Genomic DNA, 18172 nt, shown 5'->3' on the forward strand with positions numbered 1-18172 from the left:
TAATCATTATTTCATTTCTTGACAATGTAGGACTTAATTTGGTTAAAAGATTTTCTCTCTAAAGGGGACTCAGCTTTAAGTACTTTATTGCCAATTAAATATTTGATAGTGTTTTGGGTTATAAAGATTATTGATTTTGCCGCATTTTGTAATGAGTTCTTATCAAGACTTGAATTAAAAACATTTTTCATTTTTGTTTTTGTTTTATGATCATGAATATTGCAAAAATCATGGACAAAATTTAAGGCTGTATGCTGTCTAAATGTTTAATGGATTTCTTCGATGAAGAATTTCATGCATCATAGAAGGTGATTTGATTAATCGATGATACTTTACAGACAAATTCTAGAATTTTACCAGACATTGGATGTGAACAGGTGTAGAACACAGCAATGCCTGTGATTGTCATCATTCAATGTTGGACATGCATTGTTTCAGGCAAGTTCTTTCACATTTATAGACTTAAATTTAGACCAATGGGACAGATGTATACATTCACAGACAGATCATATCAGATCTGATGAAGTAATATGTGGAAAATTGATTTTGATTGTCTGGTGTACTGAAGAAAAGGATATTTAAGTCCACAGGGTAAATGCCTTTGTATTTCTATGGACAGGGTATAAATATGTGTTGAAACACAGGCTTGAGTTGGTGTGATAAGCTATTGTCAAATACAGGGTTTGGATGTTTGTTAATTGTCACACTTTCAAGATCTCATTCTAGGTTCTATCATTGCCATGTGTGTATTTTATAACTCTTAAAAGGAAAACCATAAGCACAAAAATCTCAAACCATTATTTGGGAACACCATTTTTACTTAGCTCTTTTATAATAAAAAGGTACATAACTGAAGCAGTTATCTGCTATTAGAGATAAATCATGCTCAGAACTATTTTTCCTTATTGGGAGATGCACTAGTAGTTGACAAGGTTGAGACTGGCAATGCACTAGATTTAGGCTACAGGTAAATGAGTAGGACAAAAGACCAGACACAGGTGAGAGTGCTTGTTAAATTCCCCCATACTCTTTAAATCAACATCCCCATTAGCCTATAGCTAGGTAAGAATATTTCACAAATATTTCAATCAGGGGGAAAATGTAACACAACTTTGAATTTAAATCTCTTGCTAGACAGAAAACTGTGAGTCTTTTGTTACAATGAAGTTGACAATTTCTTGATTAGGAAAGAATTTTCTTTCACTTCATTTAAAGTTGCATGATTATTGATCATTGAAGGATAATTAAGAGGTCAGAAGGTCACAGGAACAATCTGTTTAAAGTCCATTTACAGTAGTGAAGTGATGTAACAAATTGAGTAGTGACAGAGTTACAGGCAATGACCCATGATACTTTGTCAGTATAGGGCTCTTTCAACCACTACCAAGGCCCAGGGTCCTTTTTTGATTTTTGAATCTTTGTTAGCTTCACGACGTAAAACTTCAAATAACATTTTAAAGAGAATTTATCAAAATATTGATTTTTTGGGTTTACAAACTCTGATATGAAGAATTTCTACCGCTAGAGTGGGAGAGAAGTTAACAATTTAATATATATATATAGATATCTTGCATACTCTGCAATAAAAAAGTTCTCAAGGAAGTGTTGAGGGTAAGCTTACAACACAGTGTGTGGCCATCATTTAGATTGCCAGTAGGTCTTCTCTGATTGGAGGAAAAATGACTTAGTTGGTGTAATCGGCCAATTATCAATGGAGTATGAAAACAGCCATGAAATTTCCTAATACCATCCCAGGAATCTGTGAAACTATTAACTGTTCTTGACAGGGTGGCCAAGCTACTAGGCTCAAAATCCAATTAAACAATGTCATTATCATAGATTACAACACTTCAGCACTAAACTGTCAAAGAGTAATTCATTAGAAAGCATTTTAACTTTGTTTTTATTGATTTCAGGATGTATTGAGAATTCCATATTATACAACAATACAGTTCTTGAAATTTCAGCAGTAGTTTTGTTTTCAAGTAAATTAAAATCAAGTAATTAAATTAAATCATACAGAACAAAGTTTTAAAAAGAAAAACACAAAATTGATTTGGCTTAAGGCCCATGTGTGACTGTTACATGTAACGATAACAATAGAAACTGTCAGAAATGCCAGCAATTGCAATTCTAATTTTCTGTGTCATTCTATGTTGAGTATTATGTATGGGCATCAATGCTAATAGCAGTATGAAAAATTTTGAAATATTGTCATTAACTTTTCAATGAAAAATAAAAGAAGAAGATTTAATGTGAGAAAAATGTCTTGGAAAACTTTTGTCAGGTTTTTTCATTGAAAAGTATTCTATTAGATGGAAAATAGAAAAAAAATGAAAAACATGGGTTTATAGAAAATAGGGGGAAAAATAACTCAAAACAACCACGAAGAAAGGTTTTGACTGGAAATACCTCAGTTTAGATAATAAATGGAAAACAAGGATGGGTTTCATGAAATCCTCAGAGATCTTCCTAATAAATGTCTAGTATTTCATCCTTGTTGAAATAGGTGTGATGTTATGATGCAGGAAAAGTGTTGTTCTCAAGAGGATACAAAATTGATTGTGTAGTGTTTGAAGCGTGAGCACGTCTAAGGCTTATATTGACTTGGGAACGCACATATTGACATGAACGAACTGGAGTACTTGTTGTCCATCCTGTATCTGTAGTAAAACATTATTTATTGCACGATTCTCTGACCAAAATAGCTCTTACGTTTTATTTCATATTTCTACTTGTATCCTTTGAAACAATATGCAACTAAAACCAGCAGAAAACTCACACATAATGGTGCTTGCATGTGATCAAATCATACTGAAATTTCTACAACAATGCTGCAGCCTCTAGTGTGGTAAGCGTACAGCTTACAAATCAGTGTACAAAATTTTTCAGTACCTTAACAAAAAATGGAATTCATTATGACATAAAAAGTTGAATTAACAGATAATGATATTTATAAAGCCAGAAAATTTAGAAATACTTGATGTGGCATTATTAAGTAAAATGGTTTCTAAGATTATCGTTTAAGTTGACAAGACTTTGAACAATTGAATGTAGAATAAATATTTCAGATCTGTTTACAATACACCTGATACTAAGAATGTTACTAACAGCTAAAGTTTTGTTAGATGTAAGGTTCAGGCATCATTGAAATGAACTCTCAGAAACCGGAGTTGAAGCCATGAAATAAATCCTTGGCTGATTCTTTTGTTTACTTCTGGTTTAAGTGGAACCACATAGCCAATTTCTATAATGAACCCGCCTCATGATGACGTACACGATTAGTTTTTCACATTTTTCTTTATCTACATGTGGTGTAAACTTTGGCATGTGTTTCTAGTAAATTGACTATATGATATGAACAGAAATTGAGTGTGGTCTCTGGAAATTGTACAGGACTGTGGACACTTGATAAACTTTCAATTCTGTGTATATCCACTAATAAGCCCTTGCCTGCAGATATGTCAGCATACCTATTGTTGTTCATTAACATGTATTTTCAAAGTATACTATTTTATTGTCCCTTAATAAGCCCACCCCAGACTTTTAAGTCAGAGATAATGTGTTGGCTCTGGGCTTACTGTAAAATGAACACATTAATACTTCAACTATTTATTCATTTTAGCAAAATTTATTGCAATACTATATCAAATTTGTGTGTGTGTTGTCAGTGAATTTGAGAAAACTTATACATTTTGAGTTAAGATTGGATGTATCAATTTTATGGTATAGAGTATGAATTTTGAGTTAAGATTGGATGTATGAATTTTACATTATAGATAGCAATTTATTGAATCACCACCCATCAATAAAACTTCAAAAATGCATTGTTAAACAGGTGAGGTGATATATTCAGTGAATTCGTAGGCGTTATATGGCGTTACGAAGAATATACGATTAATTTAATGCAGAGTTACACTGGTAGAATATTAACTAAATGACTAACAGAAATATATTACGTAATCCAAGCCCTTATATAAAGCTCTAGATCCTACTGTTTAAATCAAGTTTGGTAGCCTGTGAAATTCAATGTCTTAAAATATATCTACATTTGAGACAGAATTCTCTCTATAAAGAAAAAAAAACATGTGATCTGTTAGCTTGTCTGACATGAACTAGAAGCTATACACAGTTCTAAGTTTTTTGCTCCTGAAACCCCACAAACTTACTGCACCATGCAAGCTGACAAGCATGTCTTTGTGATTTGAATCTGTAATAGTGTTTGTCACTAAAAATTTGTATAAGTATAAAAAAAAAGTTTTATCATTAAAGTTAGCAAAGCATTAAGTTATTACAGCCCAAAGACTTCTTAATGGGTTGGAAGTGTAGGGGGTAGGGGTTGAGAAGGGGGAGATAGGTGATGGAAGTGTAGGGGGTGGGAGTTGAGAAGGGAGAGATAGGTGATGGAAGTGTAGGGGGTGGGGGTTGAGAAGGGGGAGATAGGTGATGGAAGTGTGGGGGATGGGGGTTGAGAAGGGGGGATAAGTGATGGAAGTGTAGGGAGTGGGGGTTGAGAAGGGGGAGATAGGGGCTGGAAGTGTGGGGGTTGGGCGTTGAGAAGGGGGAGATAGGTGATGGAAGGAAAACAAGGTGGATATAATGTTTCTATGCAAATAATTAAGCTCATTGCTGTCGATTTATCAAAATTAATTATTTCTCAAGTTCGGCTTATGCTGTGTAACTATGATACAAGCATACAAAACTTTTAATTGACATCTAGAATTTGATATTGACAAGTTCAAAATGTCTATTTCACTGTCAGTTTACTTGTATGGATGGTCTTGTACATTTCAATATAACATACAGGAAGCCTAGTGAGTATTAAACCATGAAATAAAATAGCTGTCAAATCTACATCTAATATCAAGAACACTAGAGAGGTATTCCTTACATGATATTGAAAGGCCTGTCAACCCCAGACACACAGACTGTAGTATCCTTATTATTCTGTCAAACCTTGACCAACATATTGTCTCATTGTTACCTATCACTTGGTCAAACTCTGTAATAGCTCCTTGTAATTACCTGTCAGCTGTGCTCATCTCCAGAGGATCTCTCCATTTTGCCAGAATTGTATTTCCATTAACACTGGCACATGTAAGTGCACATATGTGCACCTAGTCATTGCAGTGACACATGTACTTTACCTGTATAGAAGATTACTTACTGATATATACAAATGTGTAACACTTACCTGTGATCGTATCTGCCAGGTACAAAATAAGTGTACTCTATAAATACATATATACATTATCCATGAAACTTTGTATGTCTGCTGGATTTTATATATACGGTAACTGCCCACACGATTTCTCTAATAGCCACAGATTTAGATATCCTTCCAATACTTGATGTAGTCGTGGTACAGATAGATATATAGAGCTTCCCCTGAACATAGCACGACTACACTACATAGCGCTGCCAATGAGCTCTTTATTGATCAGGGTAAAACTGTAAGACATCGTTGATCATGTGACCTGGCTCCTCACTCCCCATTAATGGGCCATAACTACTAGGTCCTACATTTACACCTGTAGGGGACTGGGGAAGACCATGCTGAGACCAAAATACATAAAATCTTTGATTTGAAGGAGAAGTTTTTAGATTGTTTGTAAATAATTGTTGTGTATTCTATAGGGTAAAGATTAATTGATTTTAGTTATAAGATGCATGTGTTAAAAGTAGACTATTTTAAGGTTTACAGAGGTCAGAGGTCATTTCTAAACATTATAGTCAGGTTGCTAAAAGCATTTAGACACAATACTAATGATGCGTAGCAGTTAGCTAGCCCTTCATCTTAAACGAACCAGCACATACCATCTTACATGACTGACTATACTGAAAACTTCAGTATTCCTCACTAGGAAAAAAAAAACCATATACCCTGTAGCTTGATGTTTCCTATAAAATAAACCAGATATATATTGCCCAATTCACTGAGACATTCAGAGTTTACGTTTGTTTACGAGGTGAAAAACATTTTGGGTGATGAACTTTCATTTTTGCTAATGTGTTTAATGATGTTGCCCATACCCTATATCCCAAAGAAAATAAAAAAGATAAGAAAAATCTTGTATTAGAATATATCTGTAATGGAATCAGTGTGGTGTATTGGCAACTAAGATGGTGCGACAGTGACGTCCATTTCACTTAACAGGGTCATAAGTATATACATTGATATACACTGGTAAAGGTTTATTGCATGAAAGTACGGTGAATGAGTTGGAGTGAAAATATTAAAAAGAAAATTGATAAATAACTATCCCAGTTTCCTCAAAAAGACGGCTTAGATATGGTGTAAAAGTGACATTGAGTTTACTTACCAGGATCTAAGCTGTAATACTTACCAGAGTGAAAATTACCAAAATAAAACACTCAATTTATATATGAATATCAGTGTCAAGGAAATTAAATGATACTCTATAATGAAGGTTTCATGTGTTATATGTAATTTAGTGCGTTAGGGGTGTAAATGTCGAAGGAAACTAAAGTGCCTCTTCGAAACCGCAAACTTTTCAAAATCTATTCGGGGAATCAAACCCAGGTCGCTTACATGAAAGGCGCATGCATTAACAGACTGCACCACCTAAACACCCACTCAACATATTGCTGCATGTGTGGTTTATATACAAACTAGATATGTAATAATTTGATCCTTGTTCAGGCTTTGAAAAAATGATACTCATCTCTTGTTAGGGTTGATGTATTGCACTGAAATACACAGATCGGTGTGTATCATCTATTAGAGAGTTTAGCAGGATTAAGTCTGTGATAGCTTTAAGCCACAGCTACCATTGTATCCATCATTGAGATAAAGGGGGCTGCTTCTGTTTATAAACAAAGACAGCTTGTTTCTACTTTCCTAATCTCTCTAACACAAACACCAATAATTGTGGTTAGAGGAAGACTACCACTTTGCTTTCTCAATGAACACACTTTGTATATTTACCTGTACAGGTTCGTAAATAAGCCATTCAAACTGCTTCCAGGTAGTACTCTAGTGATAACATCCAGTCTTAAGCTCGGGTACAGATAACGTCACTTGATTTGAAAATACGGACAAATTCAGATATGTAAGGTTGATCCTCTCTAGAATGTGAAAAATCCACTTTTGAGGAAAAGTTGAAAAAATTGAAATCATCCTACAGAATTAGCAGGTATAATGATCCAAAATATATCAGTTCTTAGCAGTTGATGGAACTATAAATTTTATAAAATATGTGCAGATCTCACTATATATTGTAGAAGTACATGGTCTGATAAGCTGCAAAGCTCAAAACAACAAGCTTAATCTCTGTGAATCTGCATTTAAAATCCAAGGTAATTTTGTTAACGTCCCTGAGAGAGTGACAAGGTGTGCAAAATCTCATACCAGACAGGTATGGAATCGTCCAAATTAATCATGTGTATATATATATATATATATATATATATAGTTCACTGGGTCAGATAAGAACATGTGTCCAGTTCGATGATCTGATGGCTAGTCAGATAGTCATCACTGACCAGACTATGGAGGTGTGTAAATGTCCACTATGGTCATTTGATGACCAGCCTGATATAGCCCTTCATGGCCACTCATTAGGAAGTCACAAGCCAATTACCCCACTTCCAAACAAGGCGTGAAATCTCCGTGATCCTTTACCAATGTGAATAATTCAAATTCATCTGTGTCACTCTGGATCAGGTAAAAATCATCACAGTTGACCGGTCACTCTGTATGTCATTCTGTCGGTGATTGCAATAACACACCAGAGTTGTATCAGTTTAGCTGATTGTGGGAGAATCTATGATTTGGTCAGATTTTGGCCTTGGGCTAGGGTATTAAAACTTACTTATCTACTTCCCATTTGTCTATCTATACCGTTCAGTCTGGCCATGTGTCAGGAAGGACAGTCTCTGCAGACTGCCATCTACAAACCATATGTCAAACAGATAAGGCCATGGATTTCAAATGCTTGCATTGAAACATTTCAAATTTTATGTCTATCAGGTCATGAATGTTTACAGAAAATGAAATAGACAAAAGTATTGATGAAAAAATCTTTTTAAAAAAGACCCAACAGACAACACTTAGATGCCAAAAAGGGACAAGTGTGCTCCATGTTAGATTAGACTCAGTCCTCTGATATCAATGGACTCATTTATATAGGAAATGTTTTCAAAATAATGATTTGTATGACAAAACATAAAAAAAATAAGAATATTAGCATATAAATTTGCAATCTCTTTTCTCTGCTAACGCAATTAAGGTCCACTTTCGCTCAGTTATTGAAATTCCTTCTTTGTTAAAAAATCAAAAAAGAGAAACTTTATTGCCAGATTGTTTGACAATTAATGATGGCAGTTTTTGGTGGCAGTACAACAATTTTTTGTTAAAGTTCAACATTGTGATAGTTGTAAATGGATAATTAGACCAGCTTGAATCAATTCCAGTTCAGCAGTCATCCTTAATGTCAAACATGTCTAGGACTAAGAGTCAAACATATCTAGGACTAAGATCAGGCTATTGTTGATTCAGGTATAAATCCATTAATACCTTATCTCTTTTATCAGTTTCTTATCACCCTTAAACCCTTTGGCTGTTGATGTTGCACCATTTGTTGATGTTATTGAATTAACTTGACCTTTCAGAATATTTTTAATGAGAATTGAAATTTGAAAGTGACAGTTCATTTGTTGAGAATTCATTACAGCTTCCTGTTGGAATTGCTACAAATTGTGTAAGGAAACTTCATGAAAAACTCAGTAGTTTGACTGATGAAACAGTAAGGCCTTCAAGAAAGATTAGGTCGCTGATCAACCATGGTGTGGTGACATCATTTATAGGACAATGCTGTAATTACTCATGTTGTGAAACATTTCACAAGTTCCTTGTGCTATTGTGAGTCCAATTTCACATCATTGGTGCCAAAGTCTTGCTATTGCAACAGAACAACCAAAAAAAAGGAGTTTAATGAAACAAGGTTCAATTGTAAAGGTCGCAGGGACATGTTTATAGGAATGTAGCATAATTTGACACAATGGTGTGATAATGCAAAAATGAATTTGTACAAAGACTATTCACATCTCACAATTAAGAGTTGAAAAATATACAACTTTACTGTCGTATATAACTTTTTAAAGAAATATGGTGCATGATAAAAAATTTATAGCTATGTAACTTTTTTCTATATATGTAACTGTTACAATTCAATGTGTACAATAAAGCCTGGGAAACAGACACACTCTTTTTAACAGCTCTAGTACAACCTTTGCTAATTGTTCATATACAACAGCCATAGCTGCTTCAGTGTCAAGTGTTTTGTCTGACTTATGACCTTTCTTCCATCATAAGCCTTTCAGCAGAGGTGATTGCCTCAAGGAACTATATAGAGATATAAAACTGCAAGGCTGTGACAATGGAGTCAAAATTAAATAATGTCATCAAATGTGTTGGTGTTGACATTCAAGAAAAAACAAAAAAAGGTCTTTTAAACTTCTTTGATGAATCTACTTTTTAAAGAATGAAAAAAAAAACGGAAAGGAGATAATATCTTCATAACATTGACTCTTCGATGTTTCAACCTTGAACATTAATATGTAATTAAAATAAATTGTTTGATTTTTTTCTCATACATTTTAATTCTGAAAAAAAAATAAAATGATTGAAGTTTTGAATTATTTGTTAGGTTAGAAAATCTTATGTGAGAATAAAATGCTTCATTTTTTTTTAGGAAAAAAAATTTTCTCAGAGGCACATTTGTTGTTTTACTGTGTGAACATTTGTTTGAATTTAGAGATAATGAAAAAGGTTATTGTTAGTCTATTCTAAGATTTTGTTCATGCGTATGCTAATATGATTTCAGTAACTTTTTCAACTAGAGCTGTCATGCTGTGAATAAACAATGACTTACATTAAGGAAGTGAGGGTTTATATTTATTGTGATTTTAATCACTTAGAGATTGAAAGGCCACTATGGTGACCACTCTTGTTGAGGTTTGACATACCAGTAACAGATAACGAAAGGGAATTCTTACGAAGTGTTAATCGTTGACCAAAGTTTGTCGATATAACAGACAACGGAGGGCAACATTTAAACATTTAATAAAGTTTGCACACGAATTGTACACAGATAATCCTTTATTTTATTGATGTATTTCAAAAAATGTAAAATAGCAATTATCAAACTTGTTTGTTTAGATGCCTTCACAAATTGTCTACACACTGATATAGGGACAGACGTTACCTATGGTTTACTTAAAAAATCTCTCCCTCAGTGTTTTGACTGATAGCATTTAACAGTACAAGCACCACTGGAGAGATTCTTTTAGGCCCTTGCATATTGACCAAACTCTTACAGTTCCATATCATTTCTTGTTGTAAGTTACACGAAGCCATTCATATCATAAACAAGCATGGCGGTTGTTCAAAAATTTGACCTATAACCCGATGACTTATCAATCTGAGGATGCAAAAGGCTATCGTAAACTTCTGCTATGGCTTTGAAGTAATTGCAAAGTCGAGAAGAAATTATTGGGATTCCTATTAAAAGGTATGATTAATTCAATCCACAAGAATGTTATTTTTATATCAGTCTTCAAATCATCCAGTATACAGTTGCAAATGATGGTGCAAGATGATCTGTTTCAGACACAAATACATGAGGGGGCGGGATTTTTTTTCTGTTCATGATAAGCGTCACCATTACATAAGCCCCACACCCAGCTCATGAGGAAAAAAGATGCGGCTTATATTCTGGAAAATACAATTCAGCAGTATAATAAAATTAAAAACTTAAAAGTATCTTAAAGTCTTATATTTTTGTTGGGCTCAATTTTCGTGGATTTTCAAGAAAAATGTTTTATATGTATATTTATATTCATGGATAGAAATAGCAAAATGCTTAATGAATCAACTTTTACTAACTTTAACAGTTTGTGGACACCAGAATAACTGCCCGAGAGTAAGTATTCTTCCTTGTATAGTAAAGCTAATTGAAAACCTTTCAATTTGGCAAGAAGAAAAATATCTTTTGTCAAAGTGAGTTAGAACATTACCCTGAAATGGTTGATTAAATGAAATGTATTATTCATTTTTTTTTTTTTTATTTGAAGAAGTTTTATCAGTAGCAGGTTAAAGTGTAAGTAAGGAATGAACAGATGTTTTCTTGGTGTAGACCTTCTGATATGCCTATACTGTACACAACAAGAGGTCTGTCTGTTATAGAGCCTGATAAGATTGTGTTTCTCGAAGCACAATCTGATATCAGTGAAACAGTTGATGTATGATTGTTTTAAAGTTTACATATCTTGATTCGGTGCAGACATTGACAGAGAAATACAGCAAAGAATTTTCTTCATGAATCTGCAGTTGAAACAAAACGAGAGGTCAAACATACATACAGGAACTGTTGCAGCCTGCTTAATGTTAGTGCTGCTATCAGGAATTCTGGATTCTGTTGAAGACAACCTTTCCCAGCAATACTAGTATAATATCTGAATGTTGCATTATAACTCAGCACCATTTCTAAAGCTTTCTCAACCTTATGTTGCTTTCTATTCATATTTGGTTATTTATCATCCACTTGTCAGTTTCTGTCAGCGAGATGTTCTGAACGAACTCTGTAAGATCATGTAATTTACAGCATTTCATTAAGCTGTCTATACTTTGCTCTTTGAAAGTAATTAATTTCTTATCTTATTTAAACTGCAATAAGCTTATGCCTGCTAATAAGCCCATCCATATCCTTTAGGTAGTGCTACAATTTGATAAAGTAATGTCCTGTAATAAGCCCATCCCTTGAATTTGGATCAAAGGCAATGTCCAAATTTAAGTCAAGAAAGTGTAACTTAAACAAAAAAAATTGACTTTGAATTAAAAGTTATATTAATGTTTGCTATTAGGCCCAGACACATTCATGGCCAAATATAGAAGTCTCTTGTGTATTGCTGAAATCAAATTTAACGCTGTAATCAATCAGAAAGTAAAGTCTAGACAATAAATATCTGGTATTTCCTATTCAATTCTCTTAAGTGTCTGCAATTTATTGAAAACGGTGAAATGATTTGTCACCTGAGAACTTGGAATAAGGCTAGAATGCAGAATCTGCATTTTAGCAAGAAAATTGTTTTCTAGAAACAGGCTCTAGATAGATAAGATTGAATCTGTGATTAAAGCTATATCTTAAATCTCTTTATTGTGTTCGTTCCTTTCAAATCAATAATTTGTAACAATCATATATTTAAATTGTATTAGAAAACTATTTCACCTTTTACGTTGAAACAATACAGTCATATCTTGGACACTCAGACAAATTTGAATGTCAGATTGAAACGCTTTATTGGAAATCAGATTTCATTATTGAATGATAACGACAGAGGATGAATTGTTGAAATTACTTAAACATGACACAGCTGTTAGCTCTATAATTAGATCAGAGGAGGAATGGTTACAGCATGCATGCATACACACGCACGTCTGTGTACAACATGTTTTTATTTTTTTCATGATTGATCCACAATGCTTAGGTCATAGCCAGGGGTCACACATGGTGACCTTGGAGACTCAGTGTTGCCGTGGAGACACATGACTGTCGTGTGTCAACATTCCTTTATGATAGAAAATGGGCCTGGGAATGACAGTAGGAGTAGTTGAAGAAGGGCATGAGATAAATATTGACAGAAAAAGCACATTATTAGGGTCTTTTCAGGTTTTGGACAAATGCATAGAATGTTACAGGCCTTGTTGGTTAGAAAGATTGTACAAAAGACACACAAGTTAATAGCATCTTTAATAATTTAGAGTTAGATACAGTAGAGCCAAACAATGAATTAAACTGCATCATACAGCTGTTTTGTCCTTCTAGGACTCGTCATTGATGGGAGATGGAGAGGTGCAGCAGCCCCATGCCATCACCAAATGAATTATGAGTGCAAGAGAAATGTCTTTGTTTATCAAATTATTTTCTTACATAAAATATTGTTATATTTTCATAATTGGTTTGTTGTCGTAGAATCTCCTATCGAGTTTATCTCATAGAAGTTATAGGCTGTCATTGCTATCACAAAGCAGAAAAAATATCTGTTCAGATTGGATCTGATTAGAAATCCGTCTCCATAAGACTTCTTCAGAAATTGGTAGACATAGGATTTCTTTAGACATCAGTAAATATTGGATCTTTTTTAGAAATCAGTAAAAATGAGATTTTTTAAGGAATCAAAAGTGCTGGGATCTCTTGATACATCATATAGATTTGGATTAAGAAAAACTTGAGAAGTTGCATTTTAAAAATCAGTTAAATTGTTAAATTCGATTTCTTAAGAAATCATCTGGGATTGTATATCTTTAGAAAACAGAAGTGATTGGATCTCTTCAGAAAACAGAAGACATTGGATCTCTGTAGAAAACAGAAGAGATTGGATCTTAAGAAAACAGAAGTGATTGGATCTTTAGAAAACAGAAGAGATTGGATCTCTGTTGAAAACAGAAGAGATTGGATCTTTTTACAAATCAGTAATGATTGGATTTCTTCTTATGAAATCAGGAGAGATTGGATTTTTTCTTAAGAAATCAGGAGAGATTATATCTCTTTAGAAGTCATTAGGGATTAATGTCTCATGAAATCAGCAGAGATAATAAAATTTCATTTGAAAACATTAGAGAATGGACCTCTTTTCAAATCAGTAGAGATTGGATTTCTTTACAAATCAGTAGAGATTGGATTTCTTTACAAATCGATTTCTTTACAAATCTTTAGAGATTGGATCTGTTTTGGAATCAATAGGGACTGAATCTCTTTAGAAATTATTAGAGAGTGGATTTCTTGAGAAATTGTATTGATGTTTAGAAATGCACAATGTACTCAAAACAGTATTGTGTTAACAATGGTATTCATTTTATTGTCATGAGGTGTTCAATCTTGTATCATTTTTGTGAGGCTATTTTAGTTATGGATCTCTATCACAGAACATGGGCAATGTGGGTAGCAAGTCTGGTGCCATTTCCAAGCCATTATCACATATAAATTTGTATGGATTCAGGCGTACTGTTGAAATGTCAACCATCCTGCCAGGATATAAATTCCATTATAGAATTTGTGTGGGAGTTCAGTCCAACAGTATGGACTGAAGTAAATAGCAATATCAATCTTGCGGATACAATCTCAAATACTGTTAACATTCTGGTAGGAATTGTAAATTTTTTTTTGATTTATTTTAATATCCTGAAGCTGATTTTGAATAAAACATTATTCCTATACAGTAAAGTTAAATAGACCAATAATCATAGGTTTAATTGAAATGAAGTACTGGGTTTTTATTATACTGAGTGAAAGTACACGTATGCGTTTAGTGCAATGTGATTGGTGAACAGTTGAGACTTTATATTTTAAAATTCTAGAATTTAATCATGGATATACCATTGTGCCATTATGTAATATTTTATAATTGGATTTTAACTCCTTCCTCCTGTGAAAATATATATATGAATGCTGTAACGTACAGCAGTTGATGCAGAGCCCCAGTTCATTGTGTGATAAGTAAGTACAATTTAACAACAAGCATAAGGACACATATGTTCATTTATGAGACAAAATTTGGTGATAGAGTCATGGATGTAACCAATAACCTATTCAACAGGTTGTTATGTTTACGGAAGATAGGTATTCAGTTATAAAGTGATGAAAGTATGTATTTTAAAGGGAGATAAATTAAAAGTGATTTTTTTTTTTTTAAATTTGAAGTGAAACTAATTTATGTATAGACTTTCATATCCAAATATTTAAACTTTTGTTTAATTCAATGTTGAAAAACTTCATTACATACAATTTGTTTACGAACCAGTTTTTTCTTCCATAAACATTGCAATTAGTAAAAAAACCATTAGATGACGGTATTGCATGTCCATTATTTTGAGGTCAGCCAATTGTATTGTTATTGAACTCATTCATCTTACTAATGTTACGATATAAATTGTGTGTAACAGTAATCAGGGTAACAGGAGTGGATATGAAATAAATGTACAGTCAATCAGATTTCATACCAAGTGGGCAGGAAATACAGACAATGATTTCACAGCACTCAGTAAAGGTACGGTCACGCTATGTCCATTGTACCTCTTGTCCTGATAGACAGCTTCAGACCGTTTCACAAAGCTATGACACTGGATGTTAAGAACCATCAGTAACTTGATGCAGTTTCTTACTGGTTACTGGTGTTTCTTTACATGCATTATCGGTTTTAAATAAAACTAAGTCCACATATATCACATGTTTTCCAGAATTCTTAAAAATTACGATTTCAAAATTGAAGATGCTTAAAGTTTTATCAAAATAACCTAAAAATATTTTTTATTTTTCATCATGTGTTGACCATAACTAGCTTATATTAATGCAGTTATTCATCTTCTGATGAACTAGATAATAAATTACCTGTCTTGAATAACCACCTGTCATAAGAGAGTACCTAGAAATGAAAGACAGCCTGTAATATGAGACCACCTGTCACAAGAGACCACCTATATAAAGAGACCAACTTATTGAGAGATTGCCTTTCACCAGAAACAATCTATCTAGAGAGAACGCCTATCATGAAATATCATCTTTCATAAGAGAACACCTGTGAAGAGAGACCTGTCAAAGAGACCTTCTTTCATAAGAGAATTATTGTTAAGAGTGTACCTTAACCACCCTGTACTGAATACAATGGTATCTCCTTGTTTTTGATTTGGACCAGTTCTATGTCTTCACAGGTAGGTGGCTTGTCAGGTATATTTAGAGCCATGTTACATCGCCCATCTCACAGTTAAAGTGCTGTAATACATGTGATTGCCCCTCTCAGGGGAGGCCTTGTTTTTGTTGAAGATGACAGCAAACAAGTTCAGTATCACAAAAAAGAATCTGTAAAGTGGCAATTTTAGCATCCTGTCAGGCCTAATGACTGGAGTTCGTTCATCCATTATTCAAACCAGAAGGATAATCTGTACTTGTGGTCTTTACAAGTCCATCTGATATACCTAGATTCACATCTGAAACTATTTTATGTAAAACCTTACTGAATATAAGTAGTCCCATGTCTGTATACGTATAAGAGGAAGAATTGATGATGTCTCGTAGGGAATCTGAAAATGTCTTAGGTACTATGGTTTTATATAGTTGGATGTCCGAGATGAAGCATATAATGCAGAGGCAGGTGCCCTTGGGTTTTTAATGTTGATACAGAACCTGACATTAACTGTAGAATAGTCCCATCCTGGTAGACAAGAATATCTTACAAATATCACTGATAGGAAATGTTTTAAACCATATTTATCCAAAAATAATGAAGTCAATTCTGATTCAAAGACAATAGGTCAGCATTTTTACAGTACACTGGCTATAGGATTTGTAAACTTTTCTACTGAAATGTAACTAGTTATAAACTTAAGAAGATTTTATTGCCAGACAATGTTTTTGTAAGACATATACAGAAATTTAGAATTGTTCTAATAAAAAGTGATTGTGGAAATTTGAATTATCTCTTTCAAATTTTTACACTTTTATTTTTCTCTATGGTTTTGCATGTGATGATCTGAGAGCTTCCACCAGTCCTTGAATCAAGGTTGACAAAAAATTGTTCAATATCTAGTGTCAGTTTTATCTGTGACTTTTTCACTCAGCCAATATATAACCCCTAGTGTTCCTAATATGTAGCCAAACTGAGTTGTCAGTGGCAAGTCTAGTTCACACATTGATTCATGCCCTTTGTGACTTTTCCCCATCAGTCATTAAAGAGCATTGGTGATGTAATACAACCCAGTGTGAGGTAAGGTTACCAGACATACAGCAATGATTTACTTAATCAGCAGTCTGTCAGATATGTCTGCCATGATTGATGTCAGGGGTCAGGCGGTCAACTGTCCAACACAAGTATGCATAGGTAAGAAATTGTACTGTAATCATCCACACAGGTAGCTGGTGCCAAAGGTGGAATCACATAGTTTCCGTAATCAATAAATTAATCCTTATATTGGGCTGTACATGTTCGTGTTGCATCCTAATCATGTACAGTTTACGGGGATCACAAAGCAGATATATAAATCTGTTCTGACCATAAAAGGCTTTTGAAAAGAATAAAAAGAAACAACAACAACAAAAAACTAAAAATCCTGCCTTTCACTTAAGGTAGGTGTCCTATGATCTGAAAAGGCTTTTGATGTGTTGCTATAGAAACCTTTTATCCTTAAATGACATATGTAGTAATATTTCCTCACAGACATACTGTCATTTATCCACCTATAAACACTTGCTAGACAGCATGTTATCTTACAATTATATGTCTTAAAATCAAGATCAAAGGAAATTTTGGTACATTAATTTGTATATGATGTAAACCAAAAAATATATAATGCATTATGACTCTTAGCAATATTATGTCGTTCCATAAAATGGGTTTCATGGCATGCAGCAGCCTTAATAAGATAGCAACAATTAATTAGTATCATGTTTTAATTATCCCTATATCTCTCCCACCAGCTCATTACTCACGGTTGCTAAAATTAATTCTAGGGAAATTCATCAATACAATATGAATTGATTGGTCATGGAAAAGCACTCCCTGTCAACTGGAGTGACGGTCATCATGATGGTCAGCTGCAGGTCATTTGGTCTTTTTACATGTTAATGATTTCCTGGTCTGACACATGTCCAGGTATACATTGTAATTAAATAGGAATTATATGTCACAGCACCTGAATTTTATTTCTCTGGATTTGTATATACCTTCTGTATACCCACTGAATATGTCAGACATGATACTTTCGTTCTATTAACAAAAGTTGCAGCATATGTATTAAAAGATAAAGAAAATTATTATAGTATATGCATATTGACCACTTTTCAATTTATACACGACAGTTCTTGCAAGCGAAAAGTTTCCCATTTAACAGTGGCATAACAGATTGAGTAAGTGTATTGACATGATTCTTTGAAACAAAAAGGCTCTGGAAATTGAAACTGAATCAGTCACATTTCCAGATATTTTTCTGGAGATTTGCAAGTAGAAATAGGTGACAATAGAAAACTTTCATTGTTGAGGTTGTTGATTGGTGCTCAAGTAAGGTTTTAGAGGGATTGATATTTCAAGTAGAAGTTCTGATGTCTTCTTTGGATGATTTAAAAACTGCTTTATAGTTCCAGAAAAGAAGACTTTATTT

At 33.6% G+C, this 18172-nt stretch overlaps 1 protein-coding gene across 1 annotated transcript in view; it reads left to right on the forward strand.

Moving 5' to 3' along the window:
• LOC132562949 (protein YIPF5-like) overlaps positions 1-18172 on the forward strand; it is a 95115-nt gene that overhangs the window by 39182 nt on the left and 37761 nt on the right. The gene's annotated exons all lie outside the window — the stretch shown is intronic.

The sequence above is a fragment of the Ylistrum balloti genome, unplaced genomic scaffold (genome assembly GCF_031769215.1).
Source record: "Ylistrum balloti isolate Yb309-2 unplaced genomic scaffold, AGI_CSIRO_Ybal_v1 Utg369672, whole genome shotgun sequence".
Classification (NCBI taxonomy): domain Eukaryota; kingdom Metazoa; phylum Mollusca; class Bivalvia; order Pectinida; family Pectinidae; genus Ylistrum; species Ylistrum balloti.